The sequence below is a fragment of the Macaca fascicularis genome, chromosome 4 (genome assembly GCF_037993035.2).
Source record: "Macaca fascicularis isolate 582-1 chromosome 4, T2T-MFA8v1.1".
NCBI lineage: Eukaryota > Metazoa > Chordata > Mammalia > Primates > Cercopithecidae > Macaca > Macaca fascicularis.
The window spans coordinates 160,604,579-160,630,046 of record NC_088378.1 but is presented as its reverse complement, the minus strand read 5'-3'; the positions used below and the strand labels follow the sequence as shown (position 1 = coordinate 160,630,046).

The following is a 25,468-nucleotide window of genomic DNA, read 5'->3' as shown; positions in this document are numbered from 1 at the left end:
ATTTCTCTTTTTTTCCTACTCAGTCATCCATAGCACTTTCTTTTGTCCACCTGTGGTTCTCAATTGCAAATGATTTTTCTTTCCAGGGGACAGTTGGCAATGTCTGGAGACATTTTTGATTGTTACAACTGGGGAAATGGTGCTATTGGAGTCCAGTGGTGTAGAGATCGGGGATGCTACTAAACATCCTATGGTAACTTGGACCACTCTCAACAACAGAAAAATTATCTAGTCCAAAATGTCAATGGTTCTGAGGTTAAGAAATTCTGTTCTAAGGGAATATGAACAACTACCTGTAGCAGATACAGTCATTGTTTTTCTACCAACAAATTCTGGTGGCTACCAAGAAAATCAAAAAGCAATAGAAGAGAAAAGAATAATGTGTGTATTATCTTTCTGATTTCAGGAAGGCAGTGAGTGGATCTTACACATTGTCACATCTCCTGTCACAGTGACTTGTCATGGTAAGGTCATTAATAAATGTTTGCTGATTGAATACATGCATGAGTGAGTGAATGATTCAATGAGTCAATTGAAGATGCCACCTGCTCTCTGGCAGGCCTCATCTATGAAGCCTTTTCCTGAGCACTCCACTACTTGTGAAAAAACTAGAGCGTTTGAAATATGTGTCCCATGAGTTAATACACTCATACTTTGCTTTTTGAAATTAACTAGTTGAAGTATCTCCTCACTTAGTCTGAGTGTGCTTTCAAAACTATCCATTCGTTTCTACATTTGTTACTGGCCAGCTACTATGAGACATAGTGTTGAGCCCTGAGATAATATATTGACTACAGCATGGACTTTGCCTTTGAAAAACTTATTTCCTGGGGCACGCTAAAAAATGTGTATACCTCGAATTATTAAATACGGATCAATGTTTGTGATTATGGTTATTCTGAAAGCAAAGGCTCAAACACTGTTTGAAATTTGGAAAAGGAAAAAGATACACAAGCAAGTCTGCTATAATCTTGATTAATAAATTTCGCTCATGTACTGAAACTCAGTATTTTAATTTGACCAATTATCAATAGAAATTTATAGTTTCCAGAATCATTTTGGGGACAAGATGCAAATCTTAACAATTTACTCAGAAAGAAATGGACTATGAGTTAGGCTGATGTGAGTTGCTGGCTTTTATTTTTGCCCTGGTTGTCTGATGCAGATATCCTAGTGGATGATTTATTATGATGTTTGAGTCCCGAGGCTTTTACGCTGAGGCTTGAATAATTAGTGAGGAAATGTTTTTCAAATATGTTCTGATTCAGACAATTTAAATTAACTATATGTGTCTTTGTCGGCATATATATTTGTGCCCTGAGTTGTATGAGAAAGTTCCAGCAGTTTTCCCTTTTCTTTAAAAAGCTTTTTAGACAAATAAATATTGAAAACCACAAAAATGGATGAAATGTATTTTCTTCATCTTTTCACTAATCTTTCTAACACAGGATTATGTTAGAATACTCACGCCCCTTTTTTCTCCATCAGGTTTTCCCCTGGCTTCATGAGATTTAGAACTCTTTCTTAAGATTACTGTAGTGTTAAGAGTTCTGGCTGAGGGGAAAGGTGAATATTCAGAGCCTGTTCCCATCAAACACATCCTGCAGTAATAGCCCAGCTAGCTTCATCTGCTACAGTGATGCTCCTCCTATTTGCCTCTGATTTAGGTTTCTGTGAGTGAGGTCCTCTTAGTGACCATATAAGTCAAAGGGGAAAATCTCAATATCCGGTGAAGTCAGTCTGTGCAAGTACAACAGAGTGAAGACACACACACAGTGCCTAGCGTCTGGTTTCTCTGCAGCTCAGGGACTAGGTGTGTCCCAGCTGTGACTCATGAACATGGCATTTGTTAAATTAACATAACGAGACTACAGACTTTATTTGCTGTCCTTGTAGCACCTTTATTCAGCAGAAAATTCAGCTTGGCAAAGAGAACTGTATGACCCTGAGTTTGAAGGAGGCAATCTCTAAATCAAAAGGCCAGAATCTATGTTCATCTTGGTGTACCTGCTCTGTTGTAAAACAGAAGGAATAATTTTCTATTTATTACTCATAAGACCTGGACTTAGGGATACTGAGCTCATCAATAGAGAATGAAGCCCAAATCAATAATTGTCTTCTATTGCAAAGTATTATTTCCTCCACACTGGTCTTTTTTTCTCTGGTGAAGGATTCAGTGAGTATTTGCCCTTTGAGCTGTTACTACATAATTATCATACAGATAAGGTCAGTAGATAAAAGCAGAGTACTTCAAATAACTAATTGAGGCTTCAACTCTCTCCTTTGTGCCTCCAACCGAGGATGTGGTTAGAAAACACAGGGAAGGAAGTCCTCCCCACAGGCTGGTAGGTTATCTCATTGCTCTGAGGGGGCCCTGCCTTCTGTTGCCTTCTTAGTTTGCATTACCCCTAGGGGCAAGGCCTGTTGGTTTATCACTTTCTGGGTGGTAGGAGTCCTGCCAGCTCAAGGTGGGAGACTCACAGATGAGGAGGGACCTTGTCAACACCCTGGGGGTGGAACAAGACCTCACTCATTAAGCCTTTGTTTCAGAAGCTAAGCATCTAATTAGGATTTTTCTGGTGGAATTACAGCATTTCTTTTTTAAGTGGTTAAAGACAAAGGTCTGGGAATGGGGTAACAATATGACAATTTTTAAACATATAGTAGCTGATGAGACTCAGAAGAGAGGAATAGCCTCCCAGCAGGAAGAATTACTAAGCCCCGGATGTTAAGACTAAAGAAAATTGTGAGATTTTTATTCCCTGGCTGTCTAAAAGAATATGATACGTCATAATTTCTCTGCAATTTGCAAGATAAAGCCAGCCTGGCAGGAAACGCACAAGGATAGTTTCTTCATTCACTCAGAAGGCACCTGCCATGAGATAAGGCAGTGTGCAAGATTGGTCTGCGGAATGCAAAGATAAATTGGACCCAGCCCTTACCCCTCACATAGCTTCTCTTCTACCTACCAGGGAATCCAATGACCATTTATTGAGGTTCCTTGGTATTATTTTTAAAAATACAGGGTAATATCAACAAACTCGAATTTAATGCTTGGCATTATATATGTCAAGATGAAGCTAGACACAAGAGATCTGCTGTGCTTTGCAATGTCCCTTTTTAAAGGCCTCTCTTACCGACAACATGAGATAAGTGCTGTCTGTGCTGCTGCCTTGTGGCTGCCCTCCATCCCCAATTCTCTGTCAAAGAGATGTTGACAGGGAGATGGTGACAGTAGAACATATAACAGCCAATCAACACCTTCCATACAAAGCTCTGTAACCAGATACTGCAGTCAAAGGAACCTATCAAATTATATATTTCATCCACTTTATGCTCAGCACAATTAGACAAATTGCTACGGGAAGCATATATCCTGGAGTGACACCAAAAGCAACGTGTCCCAGGTGCTGAACAGAACATGGAGAGACGAGCTCCCCACCCTCAAGAAGTTTCCATTCTCCATGGAACACTGATAACTCCCTCCTGAGACTGTTGCAGGCAATTTAATTGACAAAACAAGAGGAGGCTCAATGAGTGGTGCAAACTACCCAAGGATGAACGGGAAGAAGGAGGAGAAGGAGAAAGGTGAGTGTTTATTATCATCTCAATCAAGACCTATTGATAGTCAAGTTTCTATGCTCTACTTAGAAATCCTGAGTTCTTAATGATACAGGGGCTAGAAAGAAACAATTTAGGCAGTTAGTGAAGGAAAGAGAGTCCTCAGCAAAGTTTCCCTTTTAATAAAAAGCAGCACCCAAATGATTTCTTTTCTAACAAAGAGCAGCCTGAAAAATCAAGCTGCAGACACAGATAAGCAAGCTAGAAGCTTGCACAGGTTAATGCCTGCAGCTGTGCCAATAGAAAATGGCTACCTAGGAGCCAGGCGTATCCAACATGGAGGCTTCATCTTCCCTTTCCTTTGTCACCACTTGTGCAATAAGGGAATAGGTAACGTGGCACTGGTCAGGTAGAGAAGACGCTTGCAAAATAAAAGATTAGGGTGGGATGGCCAGTTTCTTTGCGTGTTATGTAAATGGCACACCTGGTCCAACCAATCTCTCGCATGCTATGTAAGTCAGACACCACCTCCTCAAGCTCATGTATAAAACCAACCGCATCTTGCTGTGAACCTGGACCCCTTCCTCTGCACAAGGGAGCTTTCCTCTTTCTTTCGCCTATTAAACTTCCTGTCTTAAACTCACTCCTTGTGTGTCCACATCCTCGATTTCCTTGGTGTAAGATGATGAACCTCGGGTATTTACCTCAGACAATGCCGCCGCTTCACTAGTTTGTGTGCAATTTTACAAAGCTCTGCAAAAAAAAAAAAAAAAAAAATTCAACTGATTAGAACCAAATCTAGGAATTGTAGTTCATCAGACAATAGTAAGAAAAAGATTTCTGTCTGTTTGGTTCTATTCTACCAAGATTGATTAAGTGACAGATTCTGTACCAATGTTGAAGGTATGGAAATAAATGAGACTGCCTATTTTTAGGAAGTTTAAGTCTATTGGAGAACATTATCATGAACAAACAGAATTACTAACAGACTAAAAGAGATACATGCTAAATATAGGTATGATGAGATAAAAATTTCAACCAGCAGAATTCTTTTTGGAAAAATACTTTTGTAAAGCAAAATATAAAAAATATCAGGATCGGTTGGGCACGGTGGCTCACGCCTATAATCCCAGCACTTTGGGAGGCTGAGGCAGGTGGATCACGAGGTCAGGAGTTCAAGACCAGTCTGGCCAATATGGTGAAACCCTGTCTCTATTAAAAATACAAAAATTAGCCTGGCGTGGTGGCGTGTGCCTGTAGTCCCAGCTACTCAGGAGGCTGAGGCAGGAGAATCGTTTGAACCCGGGAGGCAGAGGTTGTGGTGAGCCAAGATCATGCCATTACACTCCAGCCTGGGCAACAAGAGTGGGAAAAAAAAAAAAAGAAAATCTCAGGATCTCCAAACTCCTTAAGCAAAAGGAAGGTTTAGCCTGGAGGTTGAGTCATACAAGAGTTCAAATAAATAGCTGTTACCAGCATTCCTCATTAGCCAGGTCTCTGACATCTGCAAAGGACTGCCCCTGCAGATCATTCATAGGAAGATTCTTTTCTGCCCTCCCATAAACAAGGGCATGCCAATTGTAACTTTAGGTCTGCAATCTAAGTCTAGCTCCTAAAACTAACATATGATAATATAGAATACAGGCCTGTCTTCCCAGGTGCAGAACAAAGACAAGACAAGAAACCTCCTGATTCCTCCTTTACTCCCTTTTTTCTCTGCAAACATTCACCTTATCTTACACAAAATGTAGATTTATTGGGCACTAACTAAAATCTCCATAGAATGTAATCATTCCCCTTACTGCCTGCTTGCCCCCACTTCCTACATGCCTTCTTCCCTTTGAAAAAAAAAATGTATAAATACTATACCTCCTAAAAACCCCTTTGGAAAAATAGCCACAGATGTGTCTGTGGCCTGAGTTTTTTTCCAGATGTGCTATAAAGTTGGCTTAATAAACCTCATCTGATTGAGACTTTTGCCTCAGTCTCACTGAGGTTCTCACCTTGTTCAGATGAATGGTGTGAAGCAGGAAGGGAGAAGGCAAAACCACACTCAAGTAACAATGGATGTCTCCTACATTGCCTTAAGGAGAGAATAGATCTTGTTAATGAAAGGGAACTTCATTTTCTGAATACGATGGGGGATTTGATGCCGTGCTTTTTGAAAGCAGAAGCTGGGGCAGAGATGAACATCTTTGCATAGCCGAGAGGAAAGCAATCTTAAGTTGATAAGAAGCAGGCATGCAGGAAGAAGAGAGATGTCTACCAAAGAGAGGATAAGGAGAGCATGACGGTCAAATGATGCCTCCGACAAGGTGTGCTGCCCTGATTGTGATATAGTCTCTCCCTCCTGTCCACATGAAGACATCTTCATAAAATAGGCAATGGTTGCTGTGGCTTTTGCTATCTTTTTGAGGAATTTGAAGTTCTCTCTGGGTTGGTGGGAGGAGAGATTGAGCAAAACAGCCTGCATGGACTCCACACCACTAATTATTGCCAACATCATCAACTGTGTGCTGTGCAAATAAGCTCCTAGCAGGACTCTGCTCTTTCGCCCTGCTTCTCCAATGGTCTTTTCTCCACTGAGTAGCCTAAACAAGTTAAACCCTAAGTTGAATTGCATACACCTGCTCAAAACTCTTCAGTAGCGCTCCTTTCATTAAAAAAAAATTCACTTTCCTAGCCATGGTCAATAAGTCCCTACTTGATAGGTCCCTGGCTTCCTCTCTGAGCTCATCCCCTGCCACTCCCCTATTTCTTACTCTGCTGCAATCTCATTTTTCTCCTCTTTGTTGTTGAACACTTGAAGCCGTTTCTCACGACAGACATTTGCTTGCATTTACCGTTTGCTCTGCTGGGATGCTTTTCCTCCGGACGCCCACCTGACTCACTTTTCTTTCTAGCAAGTCTCTTCTCGAGTGGCATCTTCTTGGTGATCACATACCTGCTTCCCTCTTTCTTAAAGAGCACCCTCCACTCTCACTCTCTACTCCCTGACCGGTCCCTTTTCACAGCATTCATATGTTTGTTCGTCATCTGATTTTCCCATGCTGGAATGTAAATCCCACTGGAGCATGGGCTTTGCCAGTTGTGTCATGTTATATCTCCAGAGCCTACATTGGTCCCTGACACAAGGTAGGTAATTAATAAACACATATTGAATGAATGAGGTTGCCTAGGGAGTCTCACTCTTGTCGCCCAGGCTGGAGTGCAGTGGCATGATCTCGGCCCACTGCAACCTCCGCCTCCCGGGTTCAAGCTTTTCTCCTGCCTCAGCCTCCCAAGTAGCTGGGATTACAGGCGCCTGCCACTACGCCCAGGCTAATATTTTGTATTTTTAGTAGGGACAGGGTTTCACCATGTTGGACAGACTGGCCTCGAACTCCTAACCTCAGGTGATCCACCTACCTCGGCCTCCCAAAGTGCTGGGATTACAGGCATGAGCCACTGCCCCCAGCCTGATGTGTTTTGTTTTATTCAAGAATTCTTCATAAGGGAGGCAGTATGGAGAGAGTGGTTCTGGCCACTTCCCTGGGTCTGTATAATTGGACTCTGGAAAATGGAATTCCAAGTCAAGGGCATCCTGGGAAGGCTTGTGTGTGCACAGTCACCCATGAGGCCTGCCCGTCCTCCTGTGCTGTGGTGCTCAGATGGCTTCCTGTGCAGGTGACTGATTCAGGGCTCTTTTCGCTGGGGACCTAGAGAACAAATTGTTCTTGTGACAACTTAGGGAGCAGAGCAGAGAAGAGAGTGAGAAGACAGAGGAGAAAAGTAGTAGAGCTAAGAAAGGAGTACGAAATACATAAGTTTTTTTTTTGTTTTTTTGTTTTTTTGTTTTTTTTAAGCAGCCAGATGGAATAGAAATGGGGGAGGGTGGTGGGTGCAATGGCTCACGCCTGTAATCCCAGCACTTTGGGAGGCTGAGGAGGGCGGATCACCAGGTCAGGAGTTCAAGACCAGCCTGGTCAACATGGTGAAATCTGGTCTCTGCTAAAAAATAGGAAATATTAGCCAGGTGTGGTGGTGGACGCCTGTAATCTCGGCCACTCAGGAGGCTGAATCAGGAGAATTGCTTGAACCTAGGAGGCGGAGGTTGCAGTGAACCAAGATCACACCACTGCACTCCAGCCTGGGTGACAGAGCGAGACTCCATCCCAAAAATAAAAAAAGAAAATGGGAGTTGGGGTAATTTTCACTCACTCCTCCACTAGAGGGATCCCCCTAACCCCCTTCTCTCTTGTTTCTTTTACTTGTGTCACCAATTATGAGAAGAAACAGAGCAGTTGCTTGGACCTTCTTGCTGGGTCAGAGATGCTTGGGCCACAACTTTAAATGTAGACATTGATGTATGTGACAATGATAATGCACATAGCTACTAACTGTTGAGTGCCTCCACTTCTAAAGCTCAGCCGAATGCCCTTATGTTATCTCCAGTCCTTACAACAGTGTCAGAAGTGGGGGATTATCCCATGTTACGTATAAATAAATTGAGTCTTGGGAAGCACTAAATGAATCTGGATCTCTGTTGCTTGGAAACATTCATCTTTGGTATTTTCCCTCTCCCAGAAGCTCACGTACAGCCTTGAGCAGAGTCAATAGTTACTGTAAGCGATGAAGAATTGAAGGGAAGGTAGAAAAGCTTCAAGGACAAGATTTGAATTATCTTTGCCAATGTAGTAGTGCGCGACCCTGTACTTTAATCTGCTTGGCAGATTGAAGTTGAGGAAGAGGTGTCAGATAGCAACAAGATGGAGTCGTAGACATACATCATCCCCTACCTCACCTCGACCCCCATGTTAGAAGCACAATACTATGTGGTTAAAATGTGTGAACTATCAGACACAAGAGGACTTATTTCTCTGGGGGAATGAGGTTGGGGTGTTAGAGCTACATAGGAGGCCATGCAGCCAGCGCTGACGTCAGTTGATGGGAAACAAAGAGGGTTGAAGAAAATATCTCAAAATAAGGGGTTGGCAAGAAGCAAAGATCTGTTCTAAAACCAATTATTGATTATTCATCATGCTGTGGCCCAGAACAAAAAAAGGCAGGGGCTATAAAACTGCAAAAGAAATCTTAAAATCTCATTTTAATTTTGAATTTCCTCCAGAAAATGTGCTTGGATGGTTACTAAAAAGCAGCTACATGCATAAGTTCTATTTCACCCTCCTGCATTTTTCCTTTCCCTTCCTTAATGCAAAAATGGACAATCCTCACCACAACACTTTTTTCCCCATCAACTGACTAGAGGGAGCTGAGATTATTCTGAGCTTTATCTGTAGAATAATCAAGGATTGGTTGCAGTTTGGGGTGAGGGGAGCAGCCTACTCTCCAGTGTTTTGTGCAAGGCTGAAGGTGGTCTGCTAACAGGTGAGCACATAAAGAGCTTGCTAATTTGTCCATTAAAAGATTTGTCAACCAAACAGCCGCCACACAAGAACTGCCCTAGGCTTCAGAACCAAGAAGTCAAAACAAACATCGGCGGGGCCCATGGATTTGGGTCACTGAGATAAAAGGGAAAAAATTTATTTTGGTACTTGGCTTGTGTTATCCCATCCCAGGCTGTGGCTGTTGGCTTTGACTGCTAGGAAACCAAGCAGCCAGTCACAGTTCCTGGGCAAGTGGACCCAATCGTTTACTCGTCCCTTACTTCTTTTAAATCTCTGAACCATTCATTCATTCGCCCCAACTGATTTCCTCTGTAACTCTGAAAGTTGGGTCTGAAGGGAGTTTAGAGTGACGCTGAAGAATCTCAGGTGCACTAGATTACCACTGACTTTGCTCTTACTTTGAATGTAAAAGAAATGCTGTTGTTAATGCAGCTGATAAACCCCTGGCAGGCTGGACTGAATAACCCAGAAACTCCTAACATCTAAGGTCTAACACTTTCACCTACTTGGGCTCTTATCTTACTGTCCCCACCTATTTATCCTCCATTCAGCAACAAGCTCCTTGAGACCTGGTATTCCAGCATCTAGCACAGTTCTTGGCAAACAGCAGGAGCTCAACAAATATTTAGTGAGTAAATGGAATGAGATTGGGTAGATTCCCATGATGTCACCCCATGAGGTTGCTCAAGTAGGCAGATCCTCTGAAGCATTCTAGAAGGGCGAATGAGAACCTTGGTGCAGGGACTGTATCTCATTCATCCCTGTATCCTGGAGCACACCGTTTGCTTAAGAATGAATGAAGGCCTGTCATTGCTCAAGGGATGGGAGTGGGTGGGTGATATCTTTTGGGATAGTCCCACCCCATCCTCAGTTGGCAAGGTACTCAGGATATCCTGCATCGGAATGTGTCAGAGAGGCCCAGCTGTTGCTAAAATCCTCCAGAGGGATCCGAATGGGGGCACTTTCCACAGACCATGCTCTTATTTCTAAGCTGCTGGCAACACAAGCAGACTTGAGGAGGTAGCCAGTGGGGCAAAAGTCCTAGGCTGTGTTAGCCAGTTGGGGGACAGAAATAACAGGAACAGGAGGAATGGCTTTAACAATCATACTTTATTATGACTGCAAGAAAACCACCCAGGAAACACATGCCCGACTGTTCGTAACTCAAAAATAGGAAATGGACAAAACTTCCGGTAAGAGGAAGGATAAACGATTGGCTTAAAGGGAAACATAGGCCCAAGGCTCATAAACGTGCCACGAGTTTACCTTACGTAAGATCATTTTATTTTATTTTTTTCGAGACAGAGTTTTGCTCTTGTCGCCCAGGCTGGAGTGCAATGGCACGATCTTGGCTCACTGCAACCTCTGCCTCCCGGGTTCAAGCGATTCTCCTGCCTCAGCCTCCAGAGTAACTGGGATTACAGGCTTGTGCCACCACGCCCGGCTTATTTTGTATTTTTGGTAGAGATGGGGTTTCTCCACGTTGATCAGGCTGGTCTCAAACTCCCGACCTCAGGTGATCCATTCATTAAAAACAAAATCAGTATGGACTTGAGAGTTAGATATGAAAACTAAAAACATATAAGAATTACAACAAAATATAAGATAATCTTTTCTTTCTGATCTCTTCGATGAGAAACCATTTGGAAGCACAAAAGCAAAAGCAGAAAGCTAATTAAAAACAGCATCTCCTATGTTTTATGTATAAAATATACAGAGAAAGTTTCATTTCCTTCTTTAAGCCTCCATCTCCATATTTTGAATCATAACATGTATGCCTCTTGAAATCAAGAATACAACAAAAACATCCTTTTAATAATTAAACCAAAGTGGAAAAAAAAGGTGTGTACCTATTCCATAACATCTCACATCATCACCCAGGCAATCATTGGAGTCACTAGGGTGCCGCTTTAGGTGCACTTTTTTTTTTTTTAACATTGTTGTTTTTGCTTGCTATGAAATTTGCACCCTACCTTCAGAAGCTTACACACAGGACAGGGCATGGTGGCTTACGCCTGTGATCCCAGCACTTTGGGAGGCAAAGGCGGGTGGATCATGAGGTCAGGAGATCGAGACCATCCTGGCCAACATGATAAAACCCCGTCTCTACTAAAAATACAAAAATTAGCCGGGCGTGGTGGCACGCGCCTGTAATCCTAGCTACTCAGGAGGCTGATGCAGGAGAATTGCTTGAATCCAGGAGGCAGAGGTTGCAGTGAGCTGAGATCACGCCACTGCATTCCAGCCTGGGTGACAGAGCGAGACTCCGTCTCAAAAAAAAAAAAAAAAAGTTTGCACACAGCTGTAGGTAGAGGACTAAGGAAGGCCGAGCAGGTACACAGCACAATTTATTACCAATTTACCACAATCTACCCCAGTTTGTCTGGTCCTGGGGTTCATCAAGGAATGATCTGCATTCTGAGATACTCCTTCTCCTCATGTTCACGTATTTGTGTCTTGAAAGAAATTCCTGCCTTTGTTGGACTCATCTGCCTCTTACATTTTACACTTGTGTATTTCTCTTTTTTCATTTGTTCTAAACTCGCAATGGATTCTGTCTACCCATATTCTCAACCCTGTGCCCCACTTGGTGTGTGTGCGCGCACACACACACACACACACACAATGCTTCATCTACCATTGTTACACCTGGTCCACCTATTGTACTTTTATACCTTCATTCTGTTTTCTCTGCTTGGATTTTTAATTTTTTTTTCTCTTTTCTTTATAGCAAACTCTGTTCCTTCTTTAAGCACCAACTCAAAAGCTCTTTTGTGCATGATCAAGCCTTTCCTGATGCCCTTGGTGAGAGGGGAGCTCCCCTCCCCTCAGCTCTGGCCACAGTGTATCCAGACACCCACTGTCCCATTGCAACATATGGGCTTGTTAGCTGTGCTGGCTCCTGGAGGGTTGAGGCCACGTCCAATGGCATGTCTAACTCAGCTTTGTATCCCCAACATCTTACACAGTACATAAAACAGAATAAACACTTTTTAAAATAAATGACTCAATGAATGACATTGTGAATGGTGAAACAAAAATCGGTTACTACATTTTTCCGTGAAATAGTCTTTAACTCTTCGAGGCAGAGTATTAAAACATCATTCCTTAGCAATTCTGTCTTTGAGAGAAATAATCCCCGCCCCAAATCATATTTGTTTTATGTCTCATTTTTCAACTTGTTGAATACTAGAATCTGATATGCTTAGCATCTGAAGCATAAGATTTACCATAGGAAAGGTCAGGGAAAATTCTAGCCTGTGGATTCTACTTCTTGTTTTTGTATATTTAAAGTTGCAGGTACATCAAGTTATTTGGAAGTGAATAATAAAACTTGAGAGGTTTCACTTATTTGCCTGAATTAGTGTATTTATTCCTATGATAATTATTATATTACTCCTTCAATTCCAAACAGCAACCAGAAAGCCCCCAGGCAAATATTATGCTTTTAGTAACTTATTTACTTCACCACAGAAATTGGCCCACTGTACGCCAATAGGCTGCTAGGTTTGCTTCCTTTCTAGAAGGCCCCATGTGAAGTCCCAACCAAGAATTTTTTGCAAGTTGAGGGCCATCGGAGGTGAAGGGCCAGTCTGAAAGGGTCAGTTTACCAGCTGGTGATCAATGTGTAACTTTGATCAAGGGTTATCCTGGACCACTCTGCTGAGTATATGTCATCTATTATCTCAGATTCATTTTTCACAGTAGCCTTGTAATACACTTATTATTATTTTTAATACATTAGTATTATTTCCAGGTAATGAATGAGAGCCTAAGAGAAGTTAAATCATGTGCTGTAGCCCACCTAAACTAGTACATGCAGAGACGGAACCAAAGCTTTGCGGAGTCCAAAGCCCTCGTTCTCTTCATTAGACCCTCTTATCTCATGAAAGTAGAAATTTGACAAGCCACAGGGAGTGATACTGGGTTTTCATCAGACCTTCAAGGCTCTTTAAAACACTGTACTTTACAATGAGAAAGCAAATCTTCTGGACTTCCAGGGTTTCCCTTTGGTAGACTGCTCAACTGAGCTTCTTAAGGGTTCCTCATTCTGACACCTGTCGGTAGGGACACATCTCAAAGGCTGGCCGAGCACATGAAGGAAGAGGTTTGAGCTGGTGCCCGTCTCATCCAAGGTCGCCTGCACTGGGAGGGGGGTGCAGACCTGTCCTATTCTCAGGGCTTTTGTTTCCTTTTCAACAGCCCAGATTTTTCAACCGACCCATTTTCAGAGCAGCAAAGACGGGAAGGCCAATTCTTCCTGTCTTTGCTGCTCTGAAAAGTACCTTATTTGTAGGTTTCTTTTTTTGTTTGCTTATCTGAGATGGAATAAAGAAAGGCCTCAGTTCAGACTTACCACCCAGTGAGTCAAAGGAGGTAAAGTGACCCCTTTTCTTGCAGAGCCTGGCTGAGGGCTGACTTCATCTCACATACCTACTGACAAACAAATAAACAAAGGAGGAGTTTTAAACTAGTAGCCATAACAAAAGTGCAAATAGAGAATTAGCTGGAAGCCAAGAAATCACTGGAAGCTGCTTCTGCTGTCACGCAACACTGCTGGCCTTAAACCTAGAAGACTCTAGAAACAGTCCTTGAAGCCACAGCAGGCAACTAAATCCCATCCACTCAGCACCAGGCCTGAAAGATGACCCTCAAAACAGTGGGGAAGACGTCAGGGTTTACCTCCACACCTTCATCCCACGCCACTCACCTAAGCAGTGTTTTGGTATCAGTTGCCAGCTGATAAGGGCTTTCCCTTATTTCATTCCTCAAGGAAAATTGGCCTTTTGACAGGTGAAATAGGGAACTCCCCCAGTACCAATTTACTGCTGAATGTTTATTTCCTCTTGTGTAGTTCTATTTCATATTTTTTCTCCTCTCAATTATAATTGATGAATTACGTAAGCAAGCACTGATGAGGTGCTTTGCGTTCCAGACACTCAAATGGCAACTCTGGCTAACCATGCTGGTTTCACTTAACTTCTTCACCCAGGTAGCTCCTGGTTTGAGTCAAACAACACTCAGAGATTTGTAGGCTATTCAAGCTCAAAGAAACAGTAAAGAATTACAATATTAATAATAACCAACATTTATCAGATGCTTGCTATGGGCCAAGACTTTTGCTACGATTTTGTATTTTATGATTTTATTTAAACCTCATAATATTCCTGATTATTTCTATTTAATGATGGAGTGGGCTGGAACTAAAGGAGTTAAAAACTCTCCCAAGCCCGTTCTTCCAACCCATTGTGGCAGAACCATTGCTTGACACTTCTTTACCCTCTCAATGTAATAGAAGCATAGGGAAGATGGATGACTGCCTAAGGTCACATAGGGAGTTACCACCACTTGCTTCTGGTGCTAACTGACTGACTGAGGTCTGAAATCTCTGAGTTGAAAGCAATGGAAGTACATAGATTCATGTGTCACTTAAGGATAAAGACAGGTTCTGAGAAATTTGTCCAGGGGTGATTTCATTGTCATGCAGTCAACATAGAATGTACCTACTATTTACATTTACATTACTACGTATATAGGCAATACTGTAGGCAATTAGAACACAATGTTAAGGATTTGCGTATCTAGACACAGAAAATGTACGGTAAAAATACAGTATTAGGATCTTACAGGACTCTCGCGTATGCGGTTCCTTGACTGAAATGTCATGTGGCATCTGACAGTATTTAGAATAATGGATCTTAGGTTGATAGTAAGAGGCCGTGGACACTGTATAACTCCTGAAATCAGATCACCTAGGTGACTGCTTCAAAACTGTGGATGTGTGGGAAACTGGCCTGCAAAGCTGATGATGCAGACAGCATTCCAATATGCATTCATGCACGCAGCACTTACTCATGATAGGGTTAATAAATAGGGCTTCGTTCTCTTTCCTCTTGTGGTGTTCCTCCCTTTAGCCATGGTCTGCTGAGAACAATTTTGTCTTTGCTCCTACTTCCCATGCCTGTGAGGGAAATATAGTCTTTTGCTGGTTCACACCTGGCTTTTGTGACATAAAATTGGGAAAAGTAAGTTGAGAATGGATGTTTAAAGGGTAAGAGGTTCCTGAACAGCAGGCGGAAGATAGCTGGAGAAAAGAGGGCAGGGATTTTAAGAAGGGCTTCTGAGGCATGTACATATTCCTTAGAAGTTTCTCAAGACACACCATAATAATTGCAATGAGGTTTAGATATTTGTTTGTGGATACCCAGTGTTTCTCTGAATAAGAGAGCAAGTCAGGAATAGGACAAATGAAGCCCTGGTTTTCATATGATTTGCACTTTAATGTTACAAGAATTTACTGAACACCTATTTTGTCCTAACGATGCAAAGATACATAAGGAAAGAGCTCTACCATTAAGAATCTTACAAACAGGCATCTGCCTTCCTACCTGGAATGATTGCTAGATCTTTGCCCATCTCGGCTGTATGCCCAGTGGATCTGCCTCCAATAGGAAATAAAATATATCAAAACAAATGCAAGATTCTTGGTTTGGGAGGGGTAGACTGCAACCCATAATGTTGGGAGTGAACTGAAAGACAACTTAATTTGACCCCTGCATTTTACAAATGAGGAAACCAAAGCCCAGAGATTAAAGTGGCTTAGCCAGACTCCTGGGGGCAGCAGAATTCCAACAGAATCGAGAGAGGGTCCCTAATGCTCTTGAGACTTCATCTGCCTCCTCTCCCATGAGCCCCTCAGGCATTATTGGGGCAAATCTGGGGACCCCTGCATGGAATCCCATCTCACTAATTCATATTAGGAGTGACAGACATTGTCAGGGGCTGTGAGAGCAGCCAGGTAGAGGCTTGAGGCTGATGGACCCCTGCATGTTGCCATGGTAGATACCTGTCATTCAAGCCATAGCCCTCACCTGGGGCAGGGGGAAGGTCCTCTTGCCTGCTCTGAAGTCCTGTCTTCCCTTGGATTCTGGTGTTGATGTCCTTCTAAGCTGGCCAGTGGGCTCTGGTCATCCAATGCTGTCTCCTGTGGAGGGGACAGGGACAGAGGGCTAAAGAGACTCCACGCTTTTCTGAACACACTGACTTTCTGCCTCACGCTGCAGCCTCCTCAACGGGAGCCTCACACATTGGCTGGACATTGACACTCGGGTTCAACCAGTGTGTGAGGTTCATCAGGTTCACACACTGATCAAAGGTTCATCAGGACAGCAGCTCATTCTGATAATTTATCAACTGTTTGGGTTTGTCTGGGTGGGGAAAGAAAGGACAGTTCTGCTTGAGGTGCCACCAAAACACTGCTTGAATGGCAGTGGAGCCGGGGAGGCTGGGCGGCTGGATGCGGTCCCACCTGGACTGTTCGCCAGTAGTGTCGCTCTGATGCCTGATTTATTTGTGCATTTGGCAGATGGGAAGGAGGAATTCCACTGAGTGATAAATCGTCTGCACTGACCTATCTCTGTCAGTGGTAAGCCTGCCTGCCACCCACCCCGCCGACACCAACCAAAGCAGTTCAGTCTCTTAGAGTACGTTGTCAAGAGGAGAAGAATTAGGACAGGGCAGATTATAATGTCACCAGTGAATCCTCAGGGCTGTGGGTCTGTGGAGGCCTGAACACTGGAGGGGATAAGCAGTGCTTTCCTTTCTTGCTTTCCATCAGATGCAGAGTCCCTTCCCTATGCGGCCTCCAGAACTGTCCAGCAGGACGAGGTGAGGGAGGCAGCTGAGGCCTGGGTCTGGCCCTGGGTTCTGGTCACCTCTACTAACAACTCAGGGGCAAATAGTTTTCTGGGCTGTCGTGGATGACTGTGATCCCAGCCTTTCCTACTGCCCTCCCAGAAATGCAAGCCACACCATGAATTTCCTGTGTGGCCTTGAACAAGCCACTATACTTCTCTGGCACTCCATTTCCCCATCCATCAGTGATTATCTCTGTCCAGTCGTAACAGATTCTTTTGGTCTCCACACCAGCAGTGCGGTTGGTGTCACCCCCTGCCCCTACTCCACATTGGCATTCCTGGGGACTTTTATTGAAAATATGTATTCCTGGATGCCATGCCAAGAAATTCTGACTTAATGGTACTGGGGTGGGCTCACGTATCCAAATTTTTAACAACACCCCAGATGACATTTTAATGCATTTCTTTTCTCTAAATCCATGTCATCGTGGTAAAACATTTAGTACTGGATCAAGTAATTTATTGTATTGATTTATAATGATTTCACTCACATAAGGCCAGTCTGCTTTGACCAGTATGCAAACAACATAGCAGCCAACACTTCGATTTTTAACTTTTACAAAATTATCTTACAGTGGAGATAGGGAGGGGGCACGAGGGAACTTTCTGGGGTGACAGATATATTAGGGGTGTAAGTTGACACTGGTGTATGCATTTGTCAAAATGCGTTGAATTATAACACTAAGATCTGTGCATTTCATAGTATCTAACTTATGCCTTAATTAAATCAACTAAATTTAAAAAGAAAAATGGCAAAAACACCAACTCAAAATTCCCCTACAGATAACACAAAGAACACACGCATTCAGCATGAAGAAGAAATGCTTCATTTGAGGGACGCTGTCAGCGGCGTTAGAAAAGGCTCTGTCACTAACAACCTGTTTCTAAACTGAAATCTTTCCCACCCTTTCTGCCAAGGTGGAGGGCAAAGCCAGTTGTAGGGTTAGCAAGTGGAGCGGGACAGGCAGAGATGCTGGAAAGACGGGGGAGCCGGCCTGGTGAAGCTGTATCTGCCCTGTTTTAGTGCAGCAGGCACTGAAAAAGCCTGAGGCTTAAACATGTGGTCTGTAAACAAGCAGCCCAGAGCACCTCTCTCCCCTTCGCCCCTCCCTCCACTGTCACTGGGATGAAGCTGTGAAGACTGCTTGTCTTCATTCCAGACCTTTCCCTAAGTCTGCTTTCATAAATTAAAATGTGCATTCATTCATTCATTCATTCATTCATTTATTCCACATTAATTAAGCGTCTCTGTAGCAGGCACTGCAATGGCTGAGATGAACGACCTGCCATTTCTGTCCCCAGACCCTCACAGTCAAATAAGGGGCCAGCTAAATCCATGTACGATCTCGGGACAGGATGCGAATCGTCTCTCCCAGGTCCAGTGAGCCTGTGACCCGGAAGAGGAACACATCACTCCCTGCGGGGTGTGGGAGGGGTACCTGAGATACGGAGGAGAGGCAGTTGATGGGGAAGGAGAACATTCCAGGAAGAGGGAGTGGCATTGTTTTATTTGGGGAAGTGGTGAAAAGAGAAGCTTGGAAATGGGCTAGACCAGGAATTATATTACATGTTGAGGAGTTTGGACTTTATCCTAAAATAAAATGTCCCGGGTTTTTGTGTGTGTGTGTGTGTGTGTGTGTGCGCGTGCGCGTGTGTGTGTGTGTGCGTGTGTGTGTGTGTGTTTTCTTTTTCTTTTTTTAAATACAGGAGTGACAAGCTTTGTATTTTGTCTTCTCTTTTTTTTTTTTTTTGACCTAAGGAAGTGCATGGCAATTTCTACCATCCCTGTCCCCACCCCACAGTGCAGATGGCCCCAAGTCTGGGGCTGGACATCCCTGGGTGCCACCTCCTTCTCCACTCCTCCTCCAGCAATGGGGAAGCTGGAGGCTCTGCATGTGGACCTCAGATTCTTCAAGGGTCAGCTGAATATCTGAGTCCTTATCTTCCTAATTATACCTGGAACTCTTAAACTTCTCACCACTCCTAATGACTTCCATGCAGCCTTGTAAAATAACAGGTTCTGCCTATTAACCAGCTGCAAAGCACAGTAGCCTCGCACCCATCCTGAGGTGGTTTGTCTCTCAGCTGCACCGAAGAGAGCTGAGAATAAGAATATTCCCAAATGTATAAAGGCAATGTTACTAAATTAATGCACTAAACAGTGCTGTGATGTACTCAGTTATTCAATCCTTTACTTGAAGGCTGAGTAAAACTTATGTGAAACACAATTTATTTATTTATTTATTTATTTATTTATTTATTTATTTATTTTTGAGACGGAGTCTCGCTCTGTCACCCAGGCTGGAGTGCAGTGGCCAGATCTCAGCTCACTGCAAGCTCCGCCTCCCGGGTTCACGCCATTCTCCTGCCTCAGCCTCCCGAGTAGCTCTGACTACAGGCGCCCACCACCTCGTCCGGCTAGTTTTTTTTTTTTTGTATTTTTTAGCAGAGACGGGGTTTCACTGTGTTAGCCAGGATGGTCTCGATCTCCTGACTTCATGATCCGCCTGTCTCGGCCTCCCAAATTGTTGGGATTACAGGCTTGAGTCACCGCGCCCGGCCCCATGAAACACAATCTGAACAAGTATTTTCCATTTTCCATTTTCCACTCATTCAGGAGGATTAGAAGTGACAGCTGAAAGTGAGGGAAAGAGCCACTCCAAGTGAGCAGGCAGGCAAATGCAGAAGGCACAGCACCTGCAGCCAACGAAGACAGAGACAAAGGTCTCAGTACCTCCCTTTGGCCCTGGGGGCATTTCTCCCCAGTGGACCAAAAGTTTTCATTGTTCCAATGAAATAACCATTTTAATAGTCATCATGTAAAGGCTACACATATTTGGTTCTCTGTTTAGTTAATAAGGGAGGAACCCATGCAATACTGCTCAGAGAAACAAATATCGAAATGATTATAATGAAAACATGTTCGTGCTTTGCGGGGTACATGGCAGTTGTCTGGAAATTTTATTTTCAATGAACAAAACATATTTGCTTGTAAATTACACTGTATGAGGTGATGTAGCCAGAATGATCTCTCCAGCTAGCTACTTAGGATAACCAAAGGCAATTTTAAACCTTTCCATTTCTACACTATCAACTTTCCTCCATGGATAACAAAGTGTTTAGAGACAGCTCCTTTTTAAACCCTTTGGACACTAAGGGTGAGTGACGGTCAATAAGGTTGAAACTCACAGGTCTCTCCCAAGACCTGAAAGAAGACACCCGTTTCCTCCCTGCCCTTCAGGACTGCATTAGGAATGATTGTGTCTCTGGGTTGGTTGTCCAGTAACTATTCTTAAATCCAGGGTATATGACCAATGAATCCTGTATGCATTAGCATCCGGGGAAGTGAGACAGCCAGCTATTTCTCATGGGAATTCCTGTGCAGATTGTTGCAATCAGTCCCGTTGTGTAAAAAATATATGGTTAGTTACAGTTCTTGCTGGTGTGCAAATTTGTAGGGCTAACGCATTTCCAAGGGGAGAAAGCAAGACCGCAGGAATGTCCGTGACATGAATGCAATGCTCCTGGCATGCGCAACCTCAGCAGTCTGCAAATTGGGGTGGATGCTTTACTTTGCCCTACTTGCCATTCACCTGCTTTGCTAACCTCCCAGCCAGCTGGCATTTCCACAGCCTCCCTGTTGTCACCTGGAACTGGGGATGTGTTTGGCTTATAACCGATCGTAACTAATTATTAACTCTGCAGGGTAGATTATGGTTTTATGTTAATAGCATTGCAGGAGGCTTTGAGATACCGCAGCTTGATAGGACCTTCTGAGGCTGTTCTGTAGACTCCCAGGAATGCAAGACCTGCACGGTGGCCCCAGACTGGGACTGACGCGATTTCCTGTGGAGGAAAGACCTTTGCAATGGAGGGCAGGGAGGGCACCCTGCCCCCAGTCTGGCTCCTGATCTAACACCAGGAACCTCAAGCAGCCACAATCCTTTAGGCGACAAGGTTCAGGTTTCACATAGGCTGTCCTGTTTAGAGCAAACAAGCAGCCCATTCGTGTATATTTTGGACCACGCCTCTGGACTGCCCGGGGGCACCTTGCCACCTGTTGTGTAACCTGCTTGTTGTGGAGAATTAGGGAAGAACAATTCTAGAAAGGTGTCCAAAGTCAGTTAGCTGAGACTGGGGATTGAGAGTCCTTTTGGGATGCACTCCACAAGGGCTCCGGGAGGTAGGCAGGAGGCTGGGGATAGAAGGTAGGGAGAGATGTGGACGAGAGGGCCTAAAGTAAGACAGCTGCCTGCTTTTTGCCCTTGAGCAATGAGTATTCCAGCACAGGGGACAGTACCCAGGCCCATGGCACCTCTCTAGAGGTCTAAAGGACATGCTTCATCCTTAACTGTTGCCATCAGAAACAGCCTGAGTGAGGCAAGCAGGATTGAACTGTTTCCTAGGAAGCTGGATGCCCTTGAGTGCACATGCCACTTGGGGCATGCAGCAAAGGTCACTGTCTAGGAATTTTCAACTCGTTCAAAATTTCTGTGCATCCCATGTTAATTAATATGAAAGGCCCCACGTTGGTGGTAAGCATTATCGTGAAACTGGTGCGTCTTTCAGTAGCCTCGGCCCCAGGTTTTGTCCATCTGTCTACCCTCCTGACCACTTCTCCATCCCCTGTCTCTGTTGCTCAGGGTTGCTTCTTCATCTCTTCCAGTAATGCCCCACCTCCAATCAGAGCAAAGCCTGCCCACAAGAAAAAAGCCTAAGCTAAATCCACTCGCATTAATAAGGCCAGTATGTTATCCCTTCCAATAATGTGCGCATGATGATTGTATTCATCAAGGGAAAAAACATTTTTTGTTGTTGAGACAGGGTCTCACTCTGTTACCCAGACTGGAGTGCGGTGGTGCCATCATGGCTCCTGCAGCTTTCACCTCCCAGGCCCAGGTGATCCTCCTGCCTCAGCCTCCAGAGTAGCTGGAACCATGCCCGGCTAATTTTTAGATTTATTGTATTAGAGACCGGATCCCACTATGTTGCCCAGGCTGATCTCCAACTCCTGGACTCAAGCGATCCTTCTGCCTCAGCTTCCCAAAGTGCTGGGATCGCGTGAGTGAGTCAGCACTCCCAGCTGGAAAGCAGTTTTAAGTCAATGTTATGAGGGAAGTGAAAAAATGATTGAGCACCTCTTATGTCCCAGGTATTATGCTGAGCACATGATCCAATCTAACCTTCAAAAACAACTGCACAAGGAGGCAGTTTTATATTCATCTTACCGAGGAGGAAAATGAGAGTAACCTCTCTCAGGGTACATGATGGCTTCAGCCTGAAATGGCTTCTGGAGTGGATGGTAGGCCCTATGGGTCACCAGAATCCAGGATTATATGGAGGTATCTCAAAGCTAGTACCAGCAAACAGGGCTTGCTGAGCAAGCAAGAGTCGATAAAGAACCCAGGCATTTCCCCTCAGCTTTGGCCAGAACAGGGCTGCTTGTGTACATTTTCAACATTGGATTCCAGGAAAGCTTCTGTATTAAGAGTTCAACTTGGCCGGGCGTGGTGTCTCATGCCTGTAATCCCAGCACTTTGGGAGGCTGAGGGGGAGGAGATCACTTTAGCCCGGGAGTTTGAGACCAGTCTGGACAGCCTAGGGAAATCCCCCTCTCTATTATTATTATTATTATTGTTATCTTTATTGTTATTATTGTTTTCAAGTTCAGCTTAAAAAAATAAAAATATTTTGTTTCAAAATAACTTCCTTGGCAAACAGGATCCTTGGAAGGGATTTAAGCAGGGTATAACACATCATACTCACTTTTTGAAATATTGCCCAGAGACTGCATAGAAAATAGATTGAGCCTGGAAACAATTCTCCAGAGGAGAGTCGTAGAGGACCTGAACTAGGCAGTAGCAGAGGGATGGAGACAAGAAGACAGCTGTGAGACACGCTGGGGAAGACGGCCTTCTAGACCCCAGTGACTCTAAGCATGGTCTCCGGGCCAACACCCTCAGCATCTCTCGGGAGATTGTGAGAAATGCAAATTCTCAGGCTCCAACCCAGATCTACTGAATAAAAATCTGTGCTTGGACAAGATCCCCAAGGGATCCATATGCTCCTTAAGCTTCAGAAGCACTGCTTTCAGACCGCTTGCCTGGGAGAGGGATGGAGGAAGGAATGGACGATGACTCTGAGCCTGTGTTCAAGCATAATAAAATGGGTGAGACCTTCTAGAACAACATGGATGAGACCTTTCTTTGAGAAGAGCGCTTTCCCTTCAACAGCTCAGTGGGTATGGCGAGGGCATCCTGGTGCCATGACCTCTCCCTAAACAGCTGGCAATCATGGCATAGTTTGTTGTTAAAGTGCCATTTGCTATCTCTTATAATACAGCAGGTCTTCAAACAATGTTACAATGTTGATGAGGAAAAGAAAATTCATTCCCAGCCAAGGCCACTATCTGTGTGGAGTTTGCAAGCTCTCCCCACATCTGTGTGGGTTTTCTCCAGGTGATCCGGTTTCCTCCCACTTCCCAAATCTGTGCCTGTTAGGTGAATTGGCATGTCCACACTGCCCCAGTGTGAGTGAGTGTGGGAGTGTGTGTGAGGTGTGAGTGTGCCCTGTGATGGGATGGCGCCTTATCCAGGGCTGGTTCCTGCCTTTTGCTATGAGCTGCTGGCACAGGCCCCAGCCACCTGCAACCCTGAACTGGATGAAGCAGGTAAATAATTATCTTACTTAATTTTATCAATCTTTCTTGAATGTATGTGTAGCCCACACTTATTTCCATGTTTAATATAAAAAGTGTTTTGTTCTAAACATAACTCTGTTTTATAACAATTAGCCTAAGTTCAAATTGGTTTCGTTGTACCTTCTTTGTCATTGTACCTTCTATGTCATTTCACATAGTCACAGTTTCCAAGAACCTATTGTTAAGGGAGGACTTACTGTACTCTCCTTTTCTCTGTTGGTGTGGATTTCTTCAAGGATCCAGGACCACCTTCCCCACTTTTAACTGTCCTAATGAACTGTAAACCTTTTATGCCTGGGCTATTCTTGACTTTGTTTTTCTCTTCCCCAACACTTTCTTGTCTAATGTTGTATTCTTTCTGGATTTTCTAATTTAAGCTAAAATACTGGTGGCTAATAAGGCTTATATATTTTATCTCTTCAAAGAAATATTTTAGTATTAAAAGGGACTGTTCCTGGGCCAGGCGCAGTGGCCCACACCTGTAATCCCAGCACTTTGGAGGCCAAGACAGGCAGATGATTTGAGGTCAGAAGTTCAAGACCAGCCTGGCCTACATGGTGAAACCCTATCTCTACTAAAATACAAAAATTAGCCGGGCGTGATGGTGCATGCCTGTAATCCCAGCTACTCTGGAGGCTGAGGCAGGAGAATTACTTGAACCCGGGAGATGGAGGTTGCAGTGAGCCAAGATTGCACCACTGTACTCCAGCCTGGGCAACAGAGTGAGACTCCAACTCAAAAAAAAGAAAAAAAAAAAAAAAAGAGAGAGACTGTTCCTTAACTCAAGGACATCAGGGATGGGACTGTTTTAAGCATCCAGTCAATGAGGAAACATTCAGAGGCACAGGGTCTTTAAGATCCTCTCAACTAGATGACATTTTCTCCTGTTCTCTTCTGCATCAGAAACGATGTTCACTCCTATCTGCTTGTGTTTTCTTTCTTTCTGTTTTTCTTTCTTTCTCTTTCTTTCTTTCTTTCTTTCTTTCTTTCTTTCTTTCTTTCTTTCTTTCTTTCTTTCTTTCTTTTCTTTTCTCTCTCTCTCTCTTTTTTTTTTTTCTGAGATAGAGTTTCACTTTGTTACCCAGGCTGGAGTGCAGTGGTGCAATCTAAGCTCACTGCAAACTTTGCCTCCATGGGGCTCAAGCAATTCTCCTGCCTTAGCTTCCTGAGTAGCTTGGACTACAGACATGAGACACCAAGCTCAGCTAATTTTTGTTCTGTTTTGTTTTGTTTTTGGTAGAGATGAAGTCTCGCTATTTGCCCAGGCTGGTCTAGAACTCCTGGGCTCAGGCAATCAGCCTACCTTGGCTCCCCAAAGAGCTGGGATTATAGGCATGAACCACCACACCCAGCCCTGCTTGTGTTTTTGCCTCTAGTGCTCTCTCTCTGCCTGGAATGCAATTCCCCAGCTCTCCTGCCACCTCAGGCTGAGTTAGGTACCCCCACCTGTGTGGTCTCCTTGGGCTTTCCCCCATAGCCTGTTATCATGCTGCACTCTAGTTGTTGGTTTACATGCCCCTCCTACACTTGATTCAGTGTCTTTTCATCTTTACACCCTCAAAGTATATCAGAGTGCCTTGCTCATACCAGAGGCATAATAAATATTTGTTAAATGAGTCAATGAAAGACTGTGGGACTGTGGATGAGGCTGGCTTTGAGTGTAGGCTGGGATGGGGGAGTTGGAACAGTAGTGTCAGTAGCAGTAAGAGGTGGAATTAGAACTCATGAACATCTAGATATATAATGAGGTCAGGAGCTACTCTGCATTCTGCATGGGTCTTTGCATATCTCTGAATTACTTAAAATACACTACCGGGCCCTTCTGATGAAGTGTAAGCTAGAAAATTCCTCCCCACCTTAACTTTATGGGCAAGCATTGAAACTTGCCCAGTGTTATTCTCACTGAAAGGCTCATACAGCAGTGACTGTAAAGTGGGTTTGGTGACTTATTTTTACTTTTATGAGTGTTTTAGTTTCACTTGTAATGGTAGTCTTAGTAAGCTTTTACTTAGTGTACACTAAGAGCCCAAGGAACAATAGACTTGCCCTTAGCCTATGTCCACTCCCCAACCTCTGTTTGCTGAGGGATTCTCAGCCTTAAGAAAGGATGCACTCCTACACAG

At 43.9% G+C, this 25,468-nt stretch overlaps 1 long non-coding RNA gene across 1 annotated transcript in view; it reads left to right on the top strand.

Annotated features, from left to right (window-relative positions):
- Positions 1-2,275: 2,275 nt before the first annotated feature.
- The window catches only part of LOC123572830 (uncharacterized), a 49,484-nt gene continuing 26,291 nt past the window's right edge, over positions 2,276-25,468 (top strand). The window contains exon 1 of the long non-coding RNA XR_010586124.1: positions 2,276-3,588. This is a non-coding gene — a long non-coding RNA (uncharacterized lncRNA). The remainder of the gene's footprint in view (positions 3,589-25,468) is intronic.